At 42.7% G+C, this 21,938-nt stretch overlaps 1 protein-coding gene and 1 long non-coding RNA gene across 2 annotated transcripts in view; one reads left to right on the top strand and one right to left on the bottom strand.

The window, feature by feature from the left end:
* Window positions 1–21,938, bottom strand: part of PACRG (parkin coregulated) — a 540,505-nt gene that overhangs the window by 173,252 nt on the left and 345,315 nt on the right. The window lies entirely within an intron of this gene.
* LOC129620243 (uncharacterized) overlaps window positions 17,208–21,938 on the top strand; it is a 30,570-nt gene continuing 25,839 nt past the window's right edge. The window contains exon 1 of the long non-coding RNA XR_008698455.1: window positions 17,208–17,285. This is a non-coding gene — a long non-coding RNA (uncharacterized LOC129620243). The remainder of the gene's footprint in view (window positions 17,286–21,938) is intronic.

The raw sequence follows: 21,938 nt of genomic DNA, 5'->3' as shown, positions 1-21,938 counted from the left end.
CTCACTGGGAAGCAACCAAAACTCCCCTGGGAGGGAAAACCTTTCCCAGTTGAAAATCAGCACTCTAGATAGAACAGGAAAAGGTAACCTAACGATTGCAGAGTCAGTGCTTCTGGACCCTTAGGGAGTAACATGGTATTTATAGTTGATGGGAAACGGAGACAGAAAATGCAGACTGCATTGCTTGGGATCTGTTTTACCAGAGCAACAGTGAATAATACATCATGGGAAACGCTAAATTTAGCTCACACATCACTTTCGTATGTATGGGTTTATTTAACCCTTAATACATAATTATGCTATATATGTGAGAAATTCATGATATATAAGGCATAGCATATATAATATATGTAAACATACATTATATGTGTGAAGATTTATGGTGTATACTACATACGCTATACATAATATATGTGAATACATATTACACATAAAATACATGTGGATATATTATATACATAATATACGTGAAAAATATTATATAATCTCTAGTTAAGGGTTAGATAACCGAGGCTTGGAGTGGTTGAGTCACTCGTCCCAGATCGTATAGTGGAAGAGCTCAAGGCCAGACTTAAATCCAGGCCTTCAGACTCCAGATTCTAGGTTCTTTTCACAAAATGTTCTCAGGGACGGTGGAGTGAAGGCACAGCCATCATGCCAGAAACCGCTGCAGTGTAGCGGTAAGAGCAGTAAGGCTCCCAGCTGGCCCAGAAGACCTCAGTTACCTTTATAGACTTTCGCAGGTGCAGAGGAGAAGAAGGAAGAAGGTTGGGAGGGGGCCCGACTCTCCATGCCTGCACCCGTCTTCTGTTACTAGAGATCCTCTGCAGGCCAGCTCCTCTGTGTGTTTCAGACTTGAAACCTGTCCCTGGTGTTACGGCCTTGAACTCACCAAACCAACAGGGTACAGGAGAATAATATTTATATTTTCTTTCTTTATCATCCTTTAGCATTTTTACCTTTGTAGTTTTATCATACAAATATTTGTTCATTGATTTACTTTTTATATATAATATATTACTATTTTATATTATAATAATATATATAGTGTCTATAATTACATATGTGCTGTTGTAGGTTTTTCATGCACAATTTTAACTTAACTGATGAAGTGCATGATCAACGGAAAGAATTAAAAGCTACTATTCAAGAAACATACACAGCTACTGACTGGAAATGCCAACCAGTCAATCCCACAGGAGATCAGTCCTGAATATTCAGTGGAAGGACTGACGCTGAAGCTGACACTCCAATACTTTGGCCACCTGATGCGAAGAACTGACTTGTTGGAAAAACCCTGATGCTGGGAAAGATTGAAGGCAGGAGGAGAAGGGGACAACAGATGACGAGATGGTTGGATGGCATCACTAATGCGGTGGACATGAGTTTGAGTAAGTTCCAGGGGTTGGTGATGGACAGGGAGGCCTGGCGTGCTGCAGTCCATAGGATTGCAAAGAGTAGTACACAGAACTGAACTGAACTGAATGCCGGCTCAGAAATCTCCTTTAATTCCAACCCCCCAGTTTCCCCCACTCTCCTCTCAGAATCTCTTCTCGGGCATTCCCAGCACCACCCCGTGCAGCGGTGCCCAGGCCAGTGGCTCCCTCCTCCTTTGTTACTCACACTGGATCCTACCCTGGTTCAGGCCCTATGTCCCCTGCACCACTCACCTACCCACCCAGGTCCTGCTCCCTCCAATTCCTTCTCTATGCAATATCCATTTACCAGGTGGGTGTGACCCTGTCCCTGGCCCTGTGTGGGGAACCTCTGTGGCTGCGGGAAGCCCCACATGTCTGCTTCCTAGCCTCATGGGGCACCTCCTCCCAACCCCTCAGGCTGCAGGCCCCAGTGAGGAGCCCACACTGCCCTCTGCCTTCCAACAGATTTCTGTTTGCCCCAGAATGGGACCCAAGTGTTTCCTCCTCTTCTGCACCATGGCAAGCTCCTGAAGAGCAGGGCTTCCACAGTATCAGGTACCTCATGTGTTAACCAAAACAGACCACACATTGAATGAATGTTTATACAGTGAGTGAGTAAGAAAGCGATTGACAGAACGAGCAAATGAATCAATAAGTTAATCCATCAATGTGCAATCTGACAGGTCGAAAGCACTTCAACTGACATTGACTGAGATAACTGGCTTCCCAGGTGGCACTAGTGGTAAAGAATCTGCCTGCCAATGCCCGAGATGCAAGAGGTGAGGGTTTCATCCCTGGGTTGGGAAGATCCCTTGGAGTAGGAAGGGGCAACCCATTCCGGTATTCTTGCCTGGGAGATCCCATGGACAGAGGAACTTGGTGGGCCACAGTCCATTGGATTGCAAACAGTTGGACACAATTCACCTTTGCATGTGCGTGCGCGTGCACACACACACACACACACACAGTCGGATAACTAATCACCTCCCTCCCGTCTTCTTTCCCTCCCTCCCTTATTCCTTCCTTCCTACATGATCCTTCCTTCCGTTTTTTCTTCCTTCTTTCCCTCCTTCCTTCCGCCCACATATTCTGGAAAGGTGTTTGTAGACTTTACCAGACTGTCAAGATCCTCGAATATTGTGCCACCATTGTGTGGAGTTTTAGGTTTTTTTGTTTTTTTGTTTTTTTTTTAAGTGGCCAACTGTTGATAAATCTTACTAATGTTTGATCACTTTTAGGACTTGACATTATTTCTGCCATTTTAATCTGAGCCTTGGGTTCCTTCTTCTTGCTGATGCACTTACTTTAACAGTGATTTTACATGGAGTTAAGGAGAGTCGACAAACTCTTTCAATGTTTGTATGTGTGAAACTGTCTTAATTTCATCCTTACTCTCTTGAATGATATTTTAGCTGTGTATAAAACTTAAGGTAGTTACTTTTTCTTAACACTTTTAAGATATTGATCTTGTGTCCCTTGCTGCTGATTAATTCTGCCATCAACCCAAATGTTGCTTTGTGGTGCTCTGTCCTTCCTGGTGGTCCGAAATATTTTTTGTTTTCTTTAATGGTCTTCAGTTTTCTCATGATATATCTAAATGGGATTTTCATAGTTAATCTATCTCAGTTTGAGATACATTTCCATTCATAATAATTTTCAACTCATGAATCTCTTCTTTAATGTTCTAGTTTAAAGTTCATCATCTCTCTAAAGTTTTCCACTTTATTTACCCCAAATTCATAACTTGCTTCTTCTTCATATCCAACTGTTTTTATTTTGGGTTTTCTATTTTTTTAAAAATGACTTCTTTAAAATTTGTGATTATCTTGTTTACTTCTTCATACTTACAAAATATACTCACTTTCTCCCTTCTCATACTGTTATATAAGTTTAGTTTAATCTGGAGTGAGTGCATGTTCCAACTTTGTATTTTGTTGACTGTCTTTTTAACATTTGACTCCTTCATGTGTTACACAACTTTTATGTGCAGACTTAAGTGTAAAGCTTTTTTCTGTTTCTCTCCCTTTCCCAATCTGTACTCACGCCTCTTGCTAGTAGTTTTGTGTCGTCTTTTCTCAACTCCTCAGCCCCCATCCAGAACCAGGCACCAGCTGCCAGCAGATTTCATTTACTTTTTCAGTAGTGGAAGACTCGAGTCTGGCCCTCACGCTGAGCATTATGCCTGTCCTAATCTCCACCCTGTGGGAGACTCTTCCTATTCCCCTCTACCCAACACAACCTAGCTCTCAGCCACCGCTGCTCTAGTAAACGGGATCTCTGGAGGCCTGCAGCTTTTGGCCCATCCACAACCTGGTATTCCTATTCTGCTTCTGCTCTCTAGAAATAAGATGTTAATCTAGTCCTTGGGCCCAGAACTGACTTCCTTGAATTCTCCCCTCCTGTGGTTTATCCATCCTTGCTCTGTGCTTGGCGCCTGGTATGCCTTTGTGTGCTCCAGGGTGTAAGTGTGCAGGGCCTTCATGAGCAGAGTTGAAAAAGCTCTCCAGGAGTCCTGACGGTCCCCACAGGGAGGGACTAGTCCAGACAGGTCTGGCTGGGGAAGCTTTCAAGGAGAGGAGGAAATGGAAGCCGGTCCTGGCAGGACAGAGCTTATTTGGACAGCAAGGAGGAAGGGGCTGTGTCATAGACAGGAGTCGCAAGAACAGAGGTGTGGAGAGGAGAGAAGGGAGACTAATCGGAGGGACTCATTAGCAAGCACATCTGGTGAGAAGGCAAGATCTATAAGGAAATCAGTAAAAGGCAAAGTTGGGGAAATTCTTGAGGCCGGATGATGGACATAACGGCTTTCTGGACTCAGATTCAGACTCCAAAGTAATGAAAAGATATTTTACATATAGAAATAGAACAGCTATTCCTAAATGAAAGCTTATTTTGGCCAAACACTGTGCTAAGTGCTTTGGATAAATTATCTCAAGTGAGCCTCTAGCAACCTTATGGGATAGGTACTGTTATTATACACATTTGATAGATTAAAATGTTGAATTTAGAGAGATTGAACAATTTACCTGAAATCACAAAGAAGTAGAGCGGGCAGAATCATGGTCTAAAAGTTCTGAGGTCCTAATTCCTGGAACCTGTAAACAATACCTTATGAGGAAGAAGCGAGTGAAGTGAAAGTCATTCAGTCGTGTCTGACTCTTTGCGACTCCATGGACTGTCCATGGGATTCTCCAGGCCGGAACACCAGAGTGGGTAGGCTTTCCCTTCTCCAGGGGATCTTCCCAGCCCATGGATTGAACCCAGGTCTCCCGCATTGCAGGCGGATTCTTTACCAGCTGATCCACCAAGGGAGCCCATGAGGAAGAAGAGTCTTCCCAAATGTGATTAAGGGTGATGACCATGGGACATTATCCTGGATTATCCAGCAGGTCTTAAATTTAATCACAAGCGTCCTGATAAGAAAGAAGCAGATGGGGGGGGGGGACTTGATATGCACTGAAGGGCAAGAGGTGATGTGAAGACAGAGGCAGAGACTGGAGTGATGCAGTCACAAGCAAGGAATGCCAGCAGCCACTGGCAATCTGTCGATAACCTGATTGCAGCCCAGTGGGACTGACCTTGAACATCTGTCCTCCAGAACTGGGAGACGCCACGCTGTTGTTCTAAGCTACCAAGTTCATGGTTGTTTGCACAGCAGTCCCAGGACTGCTGCTGCTGCTGCTAAGCCGCTTCAGTCATGTCCGACTCTGTGCAACTCCATAGATGGCAGCCCACCAGGCTCCCCCGTCCCTGGGATTCTCCAGGCAAGAACACTGGAGTGGGTTGCCATGTCCTTCTCCAATGCATGAAAGTGAAAAGTGAAAGTGAAGTCGCTCAGTCGTGTCCGGCTCTTAGCGACCCCATGGACTGCGACCCACCAGGGTCCTCCGTCCATGGGATTTTCCAGGCAAGAGTACTGGAGTGGGGTGCCATTGACACTGACAGGTAAACAGCACAAGGAAGATTCAGGATATGACTGGGACTCTAGACTCATATTTCTACTAACACCCTAGGGGAAAAACACTGATTTGGGATGGCTATTCTAGAAATGATGCATGGAACTGAACAAAGACAAAGCTAGATCTAGGAGGTCATTTAGGAGGCTACAGCAATCACCAAAGTTCAGCCAAGTATTTGAATTGCAATTAATGTTTCAGCTACATTTTTATTCAAGTGGTGCTATTTACAGGTGGGGATAAAGAATAAATGTGCCAGTGCTAATTGCCTTCCTGGGAGATTGCTTATCATACTGATAACTTAAATTGTCTCATTTTGGGGTAGAGGTGTCAGATATTTATCCATGGTTGTAAATAGTGTTTTGCCTTTTTTTTTTTTTTTGCCATTTATCCCTCAGAATCCCATGTGTGACCCTTGCCCTGGTACTCAAATTAGGAAGATTTTCAGATCTAAACTGGAGTGTTAAGAAAATACTTAAATCTCTTTATAATTCAAGTGAGTACCATTCATGGTTTGTAATGTTGTAATTATGAAAACATTACTGTCAAATTGATGGCAGGTCTGCAATTTGCTTTGAGTTTGCAGTATCTGGCATCTGGATGTGCTAATTCAGTGGCTTCCTTGACAAGCTCTCTGTCTCCTTCACCTGTTCAGTCCTTCTGGGCACAAGGTCCCAGTGTCAGGCCTTGAGGCAGGGAGACCTGGGCTCCAAGGCTTCCTCACCCCTCAAAGGGCAACAGAGCCTGCACCTTCCTGGGTCATGGTGAGAAGTATGAGGCCTTCCGTAAACCTGCACAGGGCTTGGTCCCGGGTGCAGGGGATCCCGGGGCCATGGAGCCAGGCACCACGTTTGGATCCAGGCTCTGCCATTTACCGGCAGCGGGGTCTGCTCAGTCTCTCCATCTGCAAAATATGTCTCTTCTTCTTAGTCCTGTTGTGAGGATTAAATGAGTCGGCTCGTGTGACGCTTCTGGCACCGTGTGAACATTTGATGAATGCTCGCCATTATCGTTGGTGTGACGGAACGCATGGCTGGGTGGAGACTGACGCCTGGCTCAGAGCACAGTTTTAGATCCTGTATGTAAAGGCGAGCAGGTGGGCTTTCCTGGAGTCGAGGGGCATGTTGAGGATGGGGTGAACGAGTCTGTCTGGGAGCTCTCTGTGGTGTAGCAGTGGCTGCTCTCTTTGTCACACGTGAAATCCTAGGGGTTTTTTTTTTGAGGATCTTGGTGGGTTAATTCAACACCGCTAGGGGATAAGGCTGAATCTCTATTTTGCGTTTAGAAGGCTGGGGAATAAAATGACACTAAGGACTGGCGAGCAAACAGCAAAACAGAACAGGGAGGCGCAGCTTGGGGAGCACGCTCAAGAGGGCGGAATCCATTATGGTCAGTATGCATACTGTGGGTCATGGATAGTGATGAGATTTAAATTCATCTCCAGAATCTCTGTGGCATTGCAAAGAATGGGGAGACTCACGAATAAGGCGTAGGGAGATACTATAAAAGGGAGCTCGTTAAATCCCTGATTTCAGTGGGGATGACAGACAACCTCCCTATTTCATGTTTCGAAACTACTGCTACTTTTAAAGCTATCATGAAATCTCTTTGCTTATTTTTTTTTTCATCTCAAAATAGTCCAAGTGAAAAAATATCCTCCTCTTGCATTTGAAAGGAGAGCTATAAACAGGAGCGCTGTTCCAACTAGTCATCTTCTGAACCAGTGATGTGTCCAAAGCCTTTATACTTGAGACTTTCTCTGTAGATGCTATTTATAGACTCATTTTAATATTATAGTAATTATATGTTATACTATATAGTTATATTAAAAAGCTGAGACATTACTTCACCAACAAAGGTCCATCTAGTCAAGACTATGGTTTTCCCAGTAGTCATGTATGAATGTGAGAGTTGGAGAATTGATGCTTTTGAACTGTGGTGTTGGAATCTCCTTGGACTGCAAGGAGATCCAACCAGTCCATCCTAAAGGAAATCAGTCCTAAATATTCATTGGAAGGACTGATGTTGAAGCTGAAACTCCAATACTTTGGTCACCTGATGCAAAGAGCTGACTCATTTGAAAAGACCCTCACACTGGGAAAGATTGAAGGTGGGAGGAGAAGGGGACAACAGAGGATGAGATGGTTGGACGGCATCATCACTCAATGGACATGAGTTTGAGTCAGCTCCGGGAGTTGATGAGGGACAGGGAAGCCTGGCATGCTGCAGTCCATGGGGTCGCAAAGAGTCGGATACGACTGAGCGAACTGAACTGAACTGGTAGTTATATTATCTAGAATACACATTTTCAATTTATTTAAGATATTTTAATTCATCACATATGATTCTCTTTAAAAAGTACTTTGCTGAATAAATTACTCAAAATCAAGTGTGTAGTTGGCAGAAAATAGATTTTGCATTAGTTCATTCAGTAATCCCTAAACTGGCAAAAAATCAATATGTAGTAAGACAGTTTCAGTTATAAATACATAAACCTAGATTATGTCATAAAAGAAACCTAAAGATTGTAGTAAACAGAAAAGTATTTTCTAAAAGTGAACTTTACACTAACCAGAGCTGTGCAAAATCTTTACAGAAAAAAATAAAACATGAATAAATCCAGAAAGAACTAAAGAATAGCATCACCAACTCAATGGACATGAGTTTCGGCAAACTCTGGGCGAGTGTGAAGGATGGGGAAACTTGGCGAGCTGCAGTCTATGGGGTCACAAAGAGTCAGACACGACTTAGCAACTGAATTGCAGCAACAGTTTGTGGATGGAAAAATTCAATCACTTAAGCATGTCAATTTCCCACAAATTAATGAATAATGAATTCAAGGTAATTCTAAAAATTATCCCAGCAAGGTTTTTCACAGATCCCGGAAAGCTGATTCTCAGCAGCACAGAATGGAGAATAGGTCAGATAATTCTGAGGAATTAGATGGAGGGCACATAAACTTACAGTGGTTAAAACAAGAGAGGCAGGAAGCGCGTGTGCGTGGAGAGAAGCCACGTACGTAACTGAGAGGCAGGAAGCGCGTGTGCGTGGAGAGAAGCCGCGTGTGTAACTGAGGGCAGGAACAGATCGATGGGTCAGGGAGGAGGCATTCAATCCATGATCCTTGCACAAATACATTCCCGTGTCAAGCCATTCAAAAAATTGTGAAATAAAGATTAAAATGTGAAAAACAAAACTCTGTATCTTTGGAAAACATATACAAGAGTATTGTCTTAATCAAGATCAAAAGCCTGAAATCACAATGAGAGGATCAGCGGATCTGATTATTTAAAATTATCCTCCTATATTTGCAAAAGATCTCATGGATAAGGGTGAAATTTAAATGAAGTCGGGAAATACATATAACCAAGGGGGTAGTATTCATAATCAATAAAATACAACAAATTGAAAGGATTCATGGCTCAACAAAAAATGAGCAAAGTGTTTCAATAGGTAATTCATAGAAGGGAAATTTGATGAGCTGACAAGAAAAAAATGCTAAACTTCAGCTGTCATTAAATAAATGCCAATCAAAATATATCACCTTACACCCATTTGCTTAGCAAAAATAAAAGTGTTTGACACTTCCAAGTGTCAGCCAACACGTGGAGCGACATCTCTCATCAACCACCCAAGAGCATGTAAGCTGGAGAGCCTTTGGAAGTACCAAGAAGAATGAAAGATGAGATGCTTGCAGTTTTCAAGCCAACCTCGAGATGTGTGCCCTAAAAATCTCTGGCTTATGTATATCCAGAGAAATAAAGAAGATTTCCAAAATCGTTGTTTAACATAAAGTTAGAAACATTTCACATGACGATGAATAAAATGGATGAGTTGGGGTATCTTTATGCAATATACATACTTCAATAATTAAAATGAATTAACTAGGAACCACATGTAGCATACAGATCTCAAAAATAATAATGATGCATGAGAAAGCGTATTGCAGAATGATATGTAATCCGTTACTCTCTATATATCAAATATGAAAACATGGAAAATACATTGTTTATGGTATGGATATATGTTCTAATAAATGTTGATTTCAGGAAACCTCCATGGAGAGAAGAAGGGTAATGCAATTAGAAGAGGGGTCCCCAGGGGTATCTTTATGCAATATACATACTTCAATAATTAAAATGAATTAACTAGGAACCACATGAAGCATACAGATCTCAAAAATAATAATGATGCATGAGAAAGCATATTGCAGAATGATATGTAATCCGTTACTCTCTATATATCAAATATGAAAACATGGAAAATACATTGTTTATGGTATGGATATATGTTCTGATAAATGTTGATTTCAGGAAACCTCCGAGGAGAGAAGAAAGGTAATGCAATTAGAAGAGAGGTTCCCAGAGGGTGTTGATGTTACCTGAAAGGCTTTTTCCTTTAAGTGCTTAGTCACTCAGTTGTGTCCGACTCTTTGTGACCCCGTGAACAGTAGCCCACCAGAATCCTCTGTCCATGGGATTCTCTAGGCAAGAAGACTGGAGTGGGCTGCCATTCCCTTCTCCATTTTCTTTAAGAATCTTGGAATAAACATGGGAAACTGTAAAGATTTGATAAAATTGTTTGATGAGTATACAGGTATTCATTTCCTGTTTATATTTTTCTGAATGCTTGAAATATCAACTTTTAAAGGGAAACACTAATCCATTGTTATTATGAGGGAGTAACGTAATAGGAAAACACAAGCTACACTGAAATTCTAGGAACTGAAGGATCCCTTGCTCGCATTTGGAGAAGGCAATGGCACCCCATTCCGGTACTCTTGCCTGGAAAAATCCCATGGACGGAGAGGCCTGTAGGCTACAGTCCGTGTGGTTGCAAAGAGCAGCAGCAGCAGCTTAGTTGCATTTTATATTTTTTGATGTTAAAGATGCACACCTTACAACAAGATGTACATTAATATTTTTCCCCCTTAAAGTCACTATAAATTGATGGCTCATCCAACAGTTATCGGTGCTTTAGACTACAGTGTTGGTCTTTGTCGTCAGTGACCTCAGCCTCTATGTTCCTTAACACTGAAATGGATTTATGAATCTGGTAATCTGACTGCTTTAATCTACCAGTTTCTTTTTCCGAAAGCAATGAGGGAGATCTTCCTCCGGAGCAGGGCGGGCTTCCTGGTGTGCGCCTTGTGATTCTGCGCAGGGCCCTGCGCTCTGGAGGGCCTTGTGTTTGCTTCAATGTTGTGCTTTTTTCATCTTCAAACTCTTAATGACATTATCTCAGAGTCTGTGCCCTGGAATTGGAGTGATGGGACAATGGAGCGTGTGCGTGCGCAGAGGGGACGGAGGAAAGTGTGTCCTCCTGCCCCTCCTGGGTGCCCATTCCCAAGGGCTTGCTGTGCCTAGTGGAGATAGAATTCGGGTGGGCTTGTGAAGTGCGGACATCGTGGTAAGTGTTACATGTTAGTTCAGTCAGTTCATTAGCTCAGTCGTGTCCAACTCTTTGTGACCCCATGGACTACAGCACGCCAGGCCTCCCTGTCCATCACCAACTCCCAGAGCTTGCTCATACTCATGTCCATTGAGTCAGTGATGCCATCCAACCCGCTTATCCTCTGTCGTCCCCTTCTCCTCCTGGCCTCAATCTTTCCCAGCATCAGAGTCTTTTCAAAGGAGTCAGCTCTTCACATCAGATGGCCAAAGTATTGCAGTTTCAGCTTCAACATCAGTCCTTCCAATGAACACCCAGGACTGATGTCCTTTACGATGGACTGGTTGGATCTCCTTGCGGTCCAAGGGACTCTCAAGAGTCTTCTCCAACACCACAGTTCAAAAGCATCAATTCTTCGGCTCTCAGCTTTCTTTATAGTTTTACTCTCACTCACATCCATACATGACCACTGGAAAAACCATAGCCTTGACTAGATGGACCTTTGTTGGCAAATTAATGTCTCTGCTTTTTAATATGCTGTGTAGGTTGGTCATAACTTTCCTTCCAAGGAATAAGCATCTTTTAATTTCATGGCTTCAGTCACCATCTGCAGTGATTTTGGAGGCCCCAAAAATAAAGTCTGCCACTGTTTCCACTATTTCTTCATTTATTTGCCGTGAAGTGATGGGACCGGATGACATGATCTTAATTTTCTGAATGTTGAGCTTTAAGCCAACTTGTTCACTCTCCTCTTTCACTTTCATCAAGAGGCTCTTTAGTTCTTCTTCACTTTCTGCCATAAGGGTGGTGTCATCTGCATATCTGAGGTTATTGATATTTCTCCCAGCAATCTTGATTCCAGCTTGTGCTTCTTCCAGCCCAGTGTTTCTCATGATGTACTCTGCATATAAGTTAAATAAGCATGGTGACAATATATAGCCTTAAGGTACTCCTTTTCCTATTTGGAACCAACCTGTTGTTCCCTGTCCAGTTCTAACTGTTGCTTCCTGACCTGCATATAGATTTCTCAGGAGGCAGGTCAGATGGTCTGGTATTCCCACCTCATTCAGAATTTTCCACAGTTTATTGTGATCCACATGGTCAAAGGCTTTGGCATAGTCAATAAGGCAGAAATAGATGTTTTTCTGGAACTCTCTTGCTTTTTCCATGATCCAGCAGATGTTGGCAATTTGATCTCTGGTTCCTCTGCCTTTTCTAAAACCAGCTTGAACATCAGGAAGTTCACGGTTCACATATTGCTGAAGCCTGGCTTGGAGAATTTTGAGCATTACTTTACTAGCGTGTGAGATGAGTGCAATTGTGCGATAGTTCGAGCATTCTTTGACATTGCCTTTCTTTGGGAATGAAATGAAAACTGACCTTTTCCAGAGTATGACATTTCAAAATTGTGAATTGTTATACTGTATACCTGTAACATACAATATTGTATAGCAACTATACTTCAGTTGAAAAAAAGACTATGACAAGGCCACAATTGTAGGGACCCACTAGCAAAAGTCCCTGCAACTACATAGACCCGAGTCCTTCTCTTCTCCCACCTCATCTGAACCTGACCAGCAGTGACCTATTAACCTGAAAAATAAGTAAACATACATCACTTCATGGCAAATAGATGGGAAAACAGTGGAAACAGTGTCAGACTTTATTTTTCTGGGCTCCAAAATCACTGCAGATGGTGATTGCAGTCATGAAATTAAAAGACTCTTGCTCCTTGGAAGGAAAGTTATGACCAACCTAGACAGCATATTAAAAAGCAGAGACATTACTTTGCCAGCAAAGGTCCATCTAGTCAAGGCTATGGTTTTTCCAGTGGTCATGTATGGATGTGAGAATTGGGCTATAAAGAAAGCTGAGAGCCGAAGAATTGATGTTTTTGAACTGTGTGTTAGAGAAGACTCTTGAGAGTCCCTTGGACAGCAAGGAGACCCAACCAGTCCATCCTAAAGGAGATCAGTCCTGGGTGTTCATTGGAAGGACTGATATTGAAGCTGAAACTCCAATACTCTGGCCACCTGATGCGAAGAGCTGACTCACTGGAAAAGATCCTGATGCTGGGAAAGGTTGAGGGCAGGAGGAGAAGGGGACGACAGAGGATGAGGTGGTTGGATGGCATCACCGACTCAATGGACATGGGTTTGGGTAGACTCCGGGAGTTGGTGATGGACAGGGAGGCCTGGCGTGCTGAAATTCATGGGGTCACAAAGAGTCGGATACGACTGAGCGACTGAACTGAATTGAACTGAACTGTTTCTTTAGCTACTGAAATTTAGCAGCGTTCTGTTACTTTATGCAGCCTAGCTTAACCTAACTGACTTGCTCAACATAGATGTCATACGGACAAAAGGAGCCAATGAAAATTACCCAGAAATTACTCTCCCCAACCCCCATTACCTTTCTTTTTCACTAATTCTAGAGAACAACTTTTACAATTATATTTCCCAATTGATATTATTTAAATTTCTCCTGAAAACAGAGCTTTTGCCCTGACTCCCGAGAATCCAAATTGATACTAAACACAATTAAGAGTTACATAGGTGTTTTTCTTCTGGACTTAATAAAGGCCACTAGGAGCCCAGAAGTAATTTATCAGTTGAGTATAGTTCCTGCCAAGGACGTCTTAGAGTGCGTGGCGACAGAAGGCACAGGTTTTCCCCCTGGATCTGCTCGTGGCCTGTAACTTCCCAGGTGTGGTTTCTTTCTCCAACTGGGGACTGCCATCAGCTCTGCTGAATTATTATAAGGCTGTATTAATCACAGGGCACAGGCAAACTGCTTAATGAGTCTTAGAGGAAAAGTAATATAGAAGGAATAATACTCGAGTTGTTTTACTTCAAATAGAAGTTGGGTATCAAAAGGGAAATTTGTTCTCATTCAGTTCATAAATAATGACTCCCAGTATTCAGATTCTTCTTTTCTTTGCAAGAGACCATTTTATTTTGTTCTCAGACTGGGAAGTTTGTTCTACTGTTGGAGTAGTTGATTGATAAATTTATTGATGAACCCATTCAAATGAATACCACTGAAACAATCATCTTAAAATAAAATATACATTTATTAGATTTCTAGTAGGTAGCATAAAGCCAGCCGTATTTGTGAAAACAATTAAACATTTTTATCTTAAATCAATCTTATTTTTAAATACATAGAGATTTAACTTCCTTAGTAGATGAGGGGATTCCCTGCTGGCTCAGACAGTAAAGAATCTGCATGCAATGCAGGAGACCTGGGTTTGATTCCTAGGTTGGGAAGACCCCCTGGAGGAGGGCATGGCAACCCAGTCCAGTATTCTTGCCTGGAGAATCCCGTGGACAGAGGAGCCTGGGAGGCTAGAGTCCATGGGGTCGCAAAGAGTTGGACATGACTGAGTAACTTCACTTTCTTTCACAGTAGATTAAAAATGAATATACTGTAGAATATTATAATCTAATCTATTACTTCGGAGAAGGCAATGGCACCCCACTCCAGTACTCTTGCCTGGAAAATCCCACGGATGGAGGAGCCTGGTGAGCTGCAGTCCATGGGGTCGCTAAGAGTTGGACACTACTGAGCAACTTCACTTTCACTTTTCACTTTCATGCATTGGAGAAGGAAATGGCAATCCACTCCAGTGTTCTTGCCTGGAGAATTCCAGGGTCGGGGGAGCCTGGTGGGCTGCTGTCTATGGGGTCGCACAGAGTCAGACACAACTGAAGCAACTTAGCAGCAGCAGCAGCAATCTATTACTTATATTTAATGGACAAACCAAACCATGTCTTTCTGAAATAACACTAGATACAGTAAAAGCTGCATGCAAATGATTAGACAGTAGTCTGAATACTGCGTTCTCTGTATCTAAGTTGTGAGTCTTTTAAGACACAACTGATGCAAAACATTAAAATAATAAATTAAAAGAAAACATTGAAAAAGTTTACTGAGCACATACCATTAGCAAAGTTTGGTGGTAGGGATTATGCAAGGGGATGAAAGGATTTTCGGAAAGTAAGAACTTTACATCACCCTTTGTGTAGACTTTTACTTGTCAAATAACACTTGCATCTCTCATCTCAGTGGATCCCCACCACACCTACGTGAGGTCAGAGGGCGGCACCGCTCCACTTCACAATGAGAACACAGCGTTCCACACCCACTGGATTAGTTTCCTAGGGCCACAGTAAAAACGGATCACTAACTTGGTGACTTGAAACAACAAAAATGTGTTATCTCACAGTCTAAAATCAAGGTGTAAGCTGAGCCACGCTCTCTCTGAGAGAGCTAAGGGAAGCATCTGTTTTATGCCTCTCTCCAAATTCTAGGGTCACCGGCCACCCCCAATTTGTAGAAGCATCATTCTAATCTATTCCTCCATCTCCATGGAGGGCTCTTCCTTCAGGGTGTGGCTGTCTCTGCCTGTCTCCTCTTCTTTAAGGACACTGGCCACACTGATTAAGGGCCCACCCTACACCAGTCGGACCTCATTGTAACTAATAATATCCTCAAACTCTATTTCCTAATAAGGTCACATCCTGAGCTCCTGGGGAGGATGCAAAATTTGGGGGACACTTTCCAACCCAGTACCCGCCTCCTGCAATGTTTCTGTCTGAGGGAAGCTTCCCTTATGACTCCGGTCCACATCAGAACAGAATTCCAGGCACAGGACACTCTGTGGGGAAAGGCGTGTGGGAAGTGCCTCCTGAGTGTAGTGGAAGCTTGGCTCTAGGAGGTGAAGACACGGGTGTAGAGGACCACTGGTGGGAGATGATGCTGCCATGCAGCAAGTGTGACCCACGTGGAAATAACTTTGCAAACCACCTAACAAAGTTTTGACATTATTGCAGGGGAGTCAGTGACAGGTTTTGACAGAAAAATGGCGAAGGTGGTGGGGTCTGTGAGATGCTGGTTAGGAGCTTGCTAAAGTAGTTGAGATTGCATGTGCGTTCAGTCATGTCCGACTTGGCGACCCCATGGACTGTAGCCCACCAGGCTCCTCTGTCCACTGGATTGTCCAGGCAAGAATACTGGAGAGGGCTGCCATGCCCTCCTCCAGGGGATCTTCCCGACCCAGGGATCGAACCTGTCTCCTGCATCTCCTGCATTGGCAGGCGAGTTCCTTACCAGAAGACCCACCTGGAAAGTCCCAGTTGAGATTAGTGGCTGGCACTTGAAATAGAGTATCAAGAGCGATAATGAGAGAAAAAAGAAGGAAGGATGACATAGCAAAGGAATAGTGGGCAAAATTCACTATTGAGAATTTTAGGGTGAGGGGAGGAGGGAAAATAAAAGGAAGCATGCAGAAGTTTGCCCCTAAAGACAAACTGAGGGCTGAGGTCACAGACACAGGTTGGGGTGGCATAATATCCAATTTTGTGGGTTAACTTTGTATAAGCACCCCTACAAATACAACCACCCTTCATCCTGATGAAATATACATAATCAAGATATGCACAAGTAACTCTGTGGTTAAGAAACTATACAACTCCATCTTTTCATTGTTCTCTGACTCCTTATCTAAGACACTGCTTATTTTGTCTTTCGCATTTCTCCTTTCAGTTCTTTTGTTTGACTAGTTTCCTAGGAGCAGTTACAAGACAAAAGACGTTCCATCTTTCTTTGAAGGATGATGCCCGTTCCAGATTGGTGATGAGCCCTTCATTCTTCTCTTTGTGCCTTAGTTTACTAGAATAACCACCTTTCCTTGAGTTGTTACTTTTTCAACAAGCACTTATAGAGTGTTTACTATTTGCCAAGCGCTGTTTCAAGCATTCTATAGCTATAAATCCACTTAATCGTCATAAGGACACCTCTACGGTAGGTACTGTTAGCCCCATTTTGTGGATGAGGAAACTGAGGTGCAGTGAGGCTGGAGGAACTCGACCAAGGGTAGGGGGCAGAGTCTGTGCCCCTGGCCACTGCCATGCCGTCTTGTGGTCAGCAGGAAGACCAGAGGTTGCTGATCAGGACAGCACTTGCTTATCTCTAAGACCTGGCAGCCCCTGGATGCAGAACACTGTGCAACCTCTAACCATAAGGAATGGTCATAATTTCGAAACACTGATACTATTTAGAATGAGCAATAGGCCAACAATAGGATTATTTCTGACCAAATATGGGACTGCTAAGTTTTTGGACTGGGATGGGGGCTGTAGAATCACACCTGTCTCCCTCACCTGCTCATCTTTGGCCCAGTGGTACACACGCATTATCTCTCACCTGAAGTTTACCATAAACCCAGACACATACAGATGACCGCTTCCTATGATGGGACTAAATCTGACTCCAAAATCATTAATGATATGATCTTAAAGTAGTGGTTCTCAAATTTGGGTGTGGATAAAAATTACTTGGAGAATTAAAGCACAAATTCCAGATTCTTAGCCCCACCTGCCCTGAGATTCTCACTCAAGGAATGGGTGAGGCCTTGGGTATTCCACGTTTAAATAAGTGTGGTGATTCTAAAGCTGTTTATCCAAGGATGTACTTTAAGAAACCATTGGAGATGGAGCTACCAGAACCTTATACGGAGGTAAGAAAATATTTTCCTCAACATTTTAAACTATTTTTAGAACATTGAGAATTCTCTTATATTTAACATTTAATACATACCATCTAAGTGTCTACTAAAAAAGCAGATGGTAAGAAATGTCTATCAAATTTTATCAGTGAGGTTTTTCAATGATAGGTTCTTTAAAACATACTGAAAGATTTATTACTTCTGGAAATTTGATGATATGGACAAAAATAGCTTTCCATGAGATAAATGTATCCAAAATCCATATTGAGTTGGAAATTTTCCCATTAGTTTTGCATAGTCTGTACACAATTTTGGCTAACGACAGTCTTGAGACTTTGTGTATGATTATTCTCAGGGCGTGAATCACGCGAATCTTCCACAATCCATGTACGTGACCTCGAGGGTTCAAAGTCTCAGAGCCCAAGGGCCACTGCATCAATCACTTTATGTTCCATTTCAGTGGTAAATTAAGTTATGCAACTTGAAAGTATATAGCTTGATTTTTTAAGAAGCTTGGCTTGCAGACAAGAGGAATGACAAAAAAATCCTAAATTCATTTCCTCCATGATGGACATCCATAATCGAGCCATCAGTTCCCCTGAGAACACCAGAACTTAAAGAGCCAGACCACAGTGGTTGAAGGTATTTGTGTTTCTCTTCCTAACACTCTTAGAGCCTTAGAGTAACCAGGTTTCCTCTTGCTCAGTTACTCCTGACTAGAACTAAATTATAATTCTTCAGGAGGATGTTTAAACTCATTCTCCATTTACAACCGAGGGCAGTTTCTCAGCCCTGCGTCTTGTTTCAAAGAAAGCCTAGATTAATATCCTGGGAATGGAGCTTTTGCTCTAATTCCTCAATTTTATCCAATTTTAAGTGGCTTTTCTGAGTATATAGAACCATCTTCTTCAGATAATCTCAGCGATTTTGGTATTTTAGAACAATTACACTTTAAATTCAAAAACCTCCTGCAAGTTGAAAATTTCAAAGTTCTCTGAAAAAAATAATAAATTACAATCAAGGAACAAAGGAATAATAAAAAAAATACAGAGCACATATTCTAAAACCTCATGTTATGAGATGGGTTATGAAAGCAAGTGAGACATTAAAATATATACCTCTGGGAAGAAACAAAAGACATAACACTTAAACATGATCTCTTAATTTAAAAAACAATCGGCTGGCTTTCACCAGGCTTAGTATGCATTTCAGATACAAGTGGGCTTTTGATAGGCACGTGGTGTTCAGGTGACAGGACGGATATCCAAAGGATGAGGCTGTCATGATACGTCACTTCTGTGAGCGGGAAAGGCAAGGGCCTCCTCTGTATACACAAAGAGCCCCTATGACTTTCCTGGGTATGGGCAAGTTTCTTTTGCTACTGACCTATTGACTGACCTAATCCTCTGGCCACGGAAAATGAAACTAATCAAAACCAATCTAAGTGAGGACACAGTTATAAAATAATCTGAAGCTTTCATTCTTCAAAAGCAAATCTTTACTGAGCTTCCACTATATGCAGGGTTTCCCAGGTGGCGCTAGTGGGAAAGAACCCGCCCGCCAATGCAAGAGACCTAAGAGTTGTGGGTTGATCCCTGGGCCGGAAGATCCCCAGAGGAGGGCATGGCAACTCGCTCCAGTATTTTTGCCTGGAGAATCCCATGGACAGAGGAGCCTGGTGGGCTACAGTCCATGGGGTCACAAAGAGGCAGGCACGACTGAGCACACAGCACAGACACCCTTGTCTTGCATCAGTGCCCCCCGCCCCCCACCCTCCCGGGGCAGCTCAAGGCTGAGAAAGACAAAAATCATGTGAACACACAGCCATTCTGGGCTGGCCAGCACCCTCGTGCTGTTCTTAATGTCTCTGTCTGTGCTACTTTGCTCTGATAATTTTGCTGGGTTCCTATTTGTAACAAAATCTAAATATATTCACTCATAATAGGAATGGTTTATATGGAGTTATTTTATTTTCATCTCTGCGGTGACCTTTCAGATTCTTCTGCCACCGTTTTATGTGCCATATTTTAGTTTAATTGAGTATGTGTAGAAGAAAGGTGAAGCTTGAAACACTGGATGTCAGAAAGACTGGGAGAATTATTGTGACCTGTCTAAACTGCATTTGCTCTGTTCCCTTTGTAAATGCCCTCGTAAATACTGAAGACAATCTCGGGCTCAGTGCTGTGTAAAAACAAAATGTCACAGAAATTATTTCTGTGAAATGAGAAGAAGTGGAAGGAGTCATCCAGAGGAATTAAATGTATGCAGCAGACGCCATGTGGTGGCTCTGGAGCCCTGTCTCAAGGTCAGCCATTCTAGCAGAAGGTGTGAGGCCTAATCTAGGGGTTAATGAGACAGTACTTTACATGTGATACTTGAGTAAAATGGCATACCATTGTATTTCGGCACCTGGTTGTAAATAAAAGCACAATTTGGCGTGTTCGGATTAAAATAAAAGTCTCTCACCCAGCAAACTCCTCCCCTGCGAGCCCCTCCCTCACCACCTGTTCATCTCTATTGCTGCCATGCTTTATTAGAATACACGCAACTGGTTCTGCATGAGCATACACATGTGTTATCTGCCGGATAAAAATACAATCATGCTTTCATTTGCTTCTCCCATGCTTACATATGCATCCTTTCTTACAATAAACTCTTTTCTCCAAGGCAGAATATATATATCCTAATTTATAAAAACTCTGCACAGCCTACCACTATCAGTAGTCACTGATAAACACTTATACACTTTACAAATCTTTGCTATTTCAATAAAACCTGTGTTATGATTTCCACAGGATAGTTGGCTAGAAGTAGAGTTGTGAAAATCACTCAGTCGTGTCCGACTCTGGAATTCTCCAGGCCAAAATACTGGAGTGGGTAGTCTTTCCCTTCTCCAGGGGATCTTCCCAACCCAGGGATCAAACCCAGGTTTCCAGTATTGCAGGCGGATTCTTTACTAGCTGAGCCTCAGGGGAAGCCCAAGAATACTGGAGTGGGTAGCCTATCCCTTCTCCAGGGGATCTTCCCAACCCAGGGATCAAACCCAGGTTTCCAGTATTGCAAGCGGATTCTTTACCAGCTGAGCCTCAGGGGAAGCCCAAGAATACTGGCGTGGATAGCCTAGCCCTTCTCCAGGGGATCGGCCCAAACCAGGAATTGAACAGGGGTCTCCTGCATTTCATGCAGATTCTTCACCAACTGAGATATCAGGGAAGCCCAGAAGTAGACTTCGGGGTGGAGCAAAAGGCACACTTAAGGTGAAATTGCTAAATTATCTTTTAAATTATGTTTCCTGCTTGCTTTCTCATTAAGAGTGTTTGTTTCTAGGGATCTCATAAAAATAAGAGGTCATATTTCATTGTGATTTTCATTATTTTATTGTTAACAGAATCAATCACCTCTTTGCTTTTTTTATTTGTGCTTCTTCTCTGAGTTACTTCTCATTATTGGGTTGTCTGTCTTTTTCTTATTGCTATTTAAGAGCTTTTTGTGTGTCCAGGGCATTAGTTAGTTCAGTCGCTCAGTCATGTCTGACTCTTTGCAACCCCATGGATTGCAGCAGGCCAGACTTCCCTGTCCATCACCAAATCCTGGAGCCCGCTCAAACTCCTGTTCATTGAGTCAGTGATGCCATCCAACCATCTCATCTTCTGTTGTCCCATTCTCCTCCTGCCTTCAATCTTTCCGAGCATCAGGGTCTTTTCCAATGAGTCAGTTCTTCACATCAGGCAGCCAAAGTATTGGAGCTTCAGTTTTAGCATCAGTCCTTCCAATGAATATTCAGGACTGATTTCCTTTAGGATGGACTGGTTGGATCTCCTTGTAGTCCAAGGGCTATCAAGAGTCTTCTTCAACACCACAGTTCAAAAGCATCAGTTCTTCAGCACTCAGCTTTCTTTAGAGTCCAACTCTCACATCCACACATGACTATTGGAAAAACCATAGATTTGACTAGATGGACCTTTGTTGGCAAAGTAATGTCTCTGCTTTTTAATATGCTGTCTAGGTTGGTCATAATATTTCTTCCAAGGAGCAAGCATCTTTTAACTCTTTTTCATGGCTGAAGCACCCTCTGCAGTGATTTTGGAGCCCCCCAAAATAAAGTCTCTCACTGTTTCCATTGTTTCCCCATCTATCTGCCATGAAGAGATAGGACCAGATGCCATGATCTTCGTTTTCTGAATGTTGAGCTTTAAGCCAACTTTTCCACTCTCCACTTTCACTTTCATCAAGAGGCTCTTTAGTTCTTCTCTTTCTGCCATAAAATTGGTGTCACCTGTGTATCTGAGGTTATTGACATTTCTCCCAGCAACCTTGATTCCAGCTTGTGCTTCATCCAGCCTGGCATTTCTCATGATGTACTCTGCACATAAGTTAAATAAGCAGGGTGACAATATACAGCCTTGACGTACTTCTTTCCCAATTTGGAACCAGTCTGTTGTTCCATGTTTGGTTCTAACTGTTGCTTCCTGACCTGCATACAGATTTCTCAGGAGGCAGGTCAGGTGGTCTGGTATTCCCATCTCTTTAAGAATTTCCCACAGTTTATTTTGATCCACATAGTCAAAGGCTTTGGCATAGTCAATAAAGCAGAAGTAAATGTTTTTCTGGAATTCTCTTGCTTTTTCCATGATCCAGCAGATGTTGGTGATTTGATCTCTGGTT

Source organism: Bubalus kerabau, chromosome 9 (genome assembly GCF_029407905.1).
Source record: "Bubalus kerabau isolate K-KA32 ecotype Philippines breed swamp buffalo chromosome 9, PCC_UOA_SB_1v2, whole genome shotgun sequence".
NCBI lineage: Eukaryota > Metazoa > Chordata > Mammalia > Artiodactyla > Bovidae > Bubalus > Bubalus kerabau.
The sequence above is the reverse complement of the archived record's forward strand: the minus strand, read 5'-3'. Positions and strand labels throughout refer to the sequence as shown.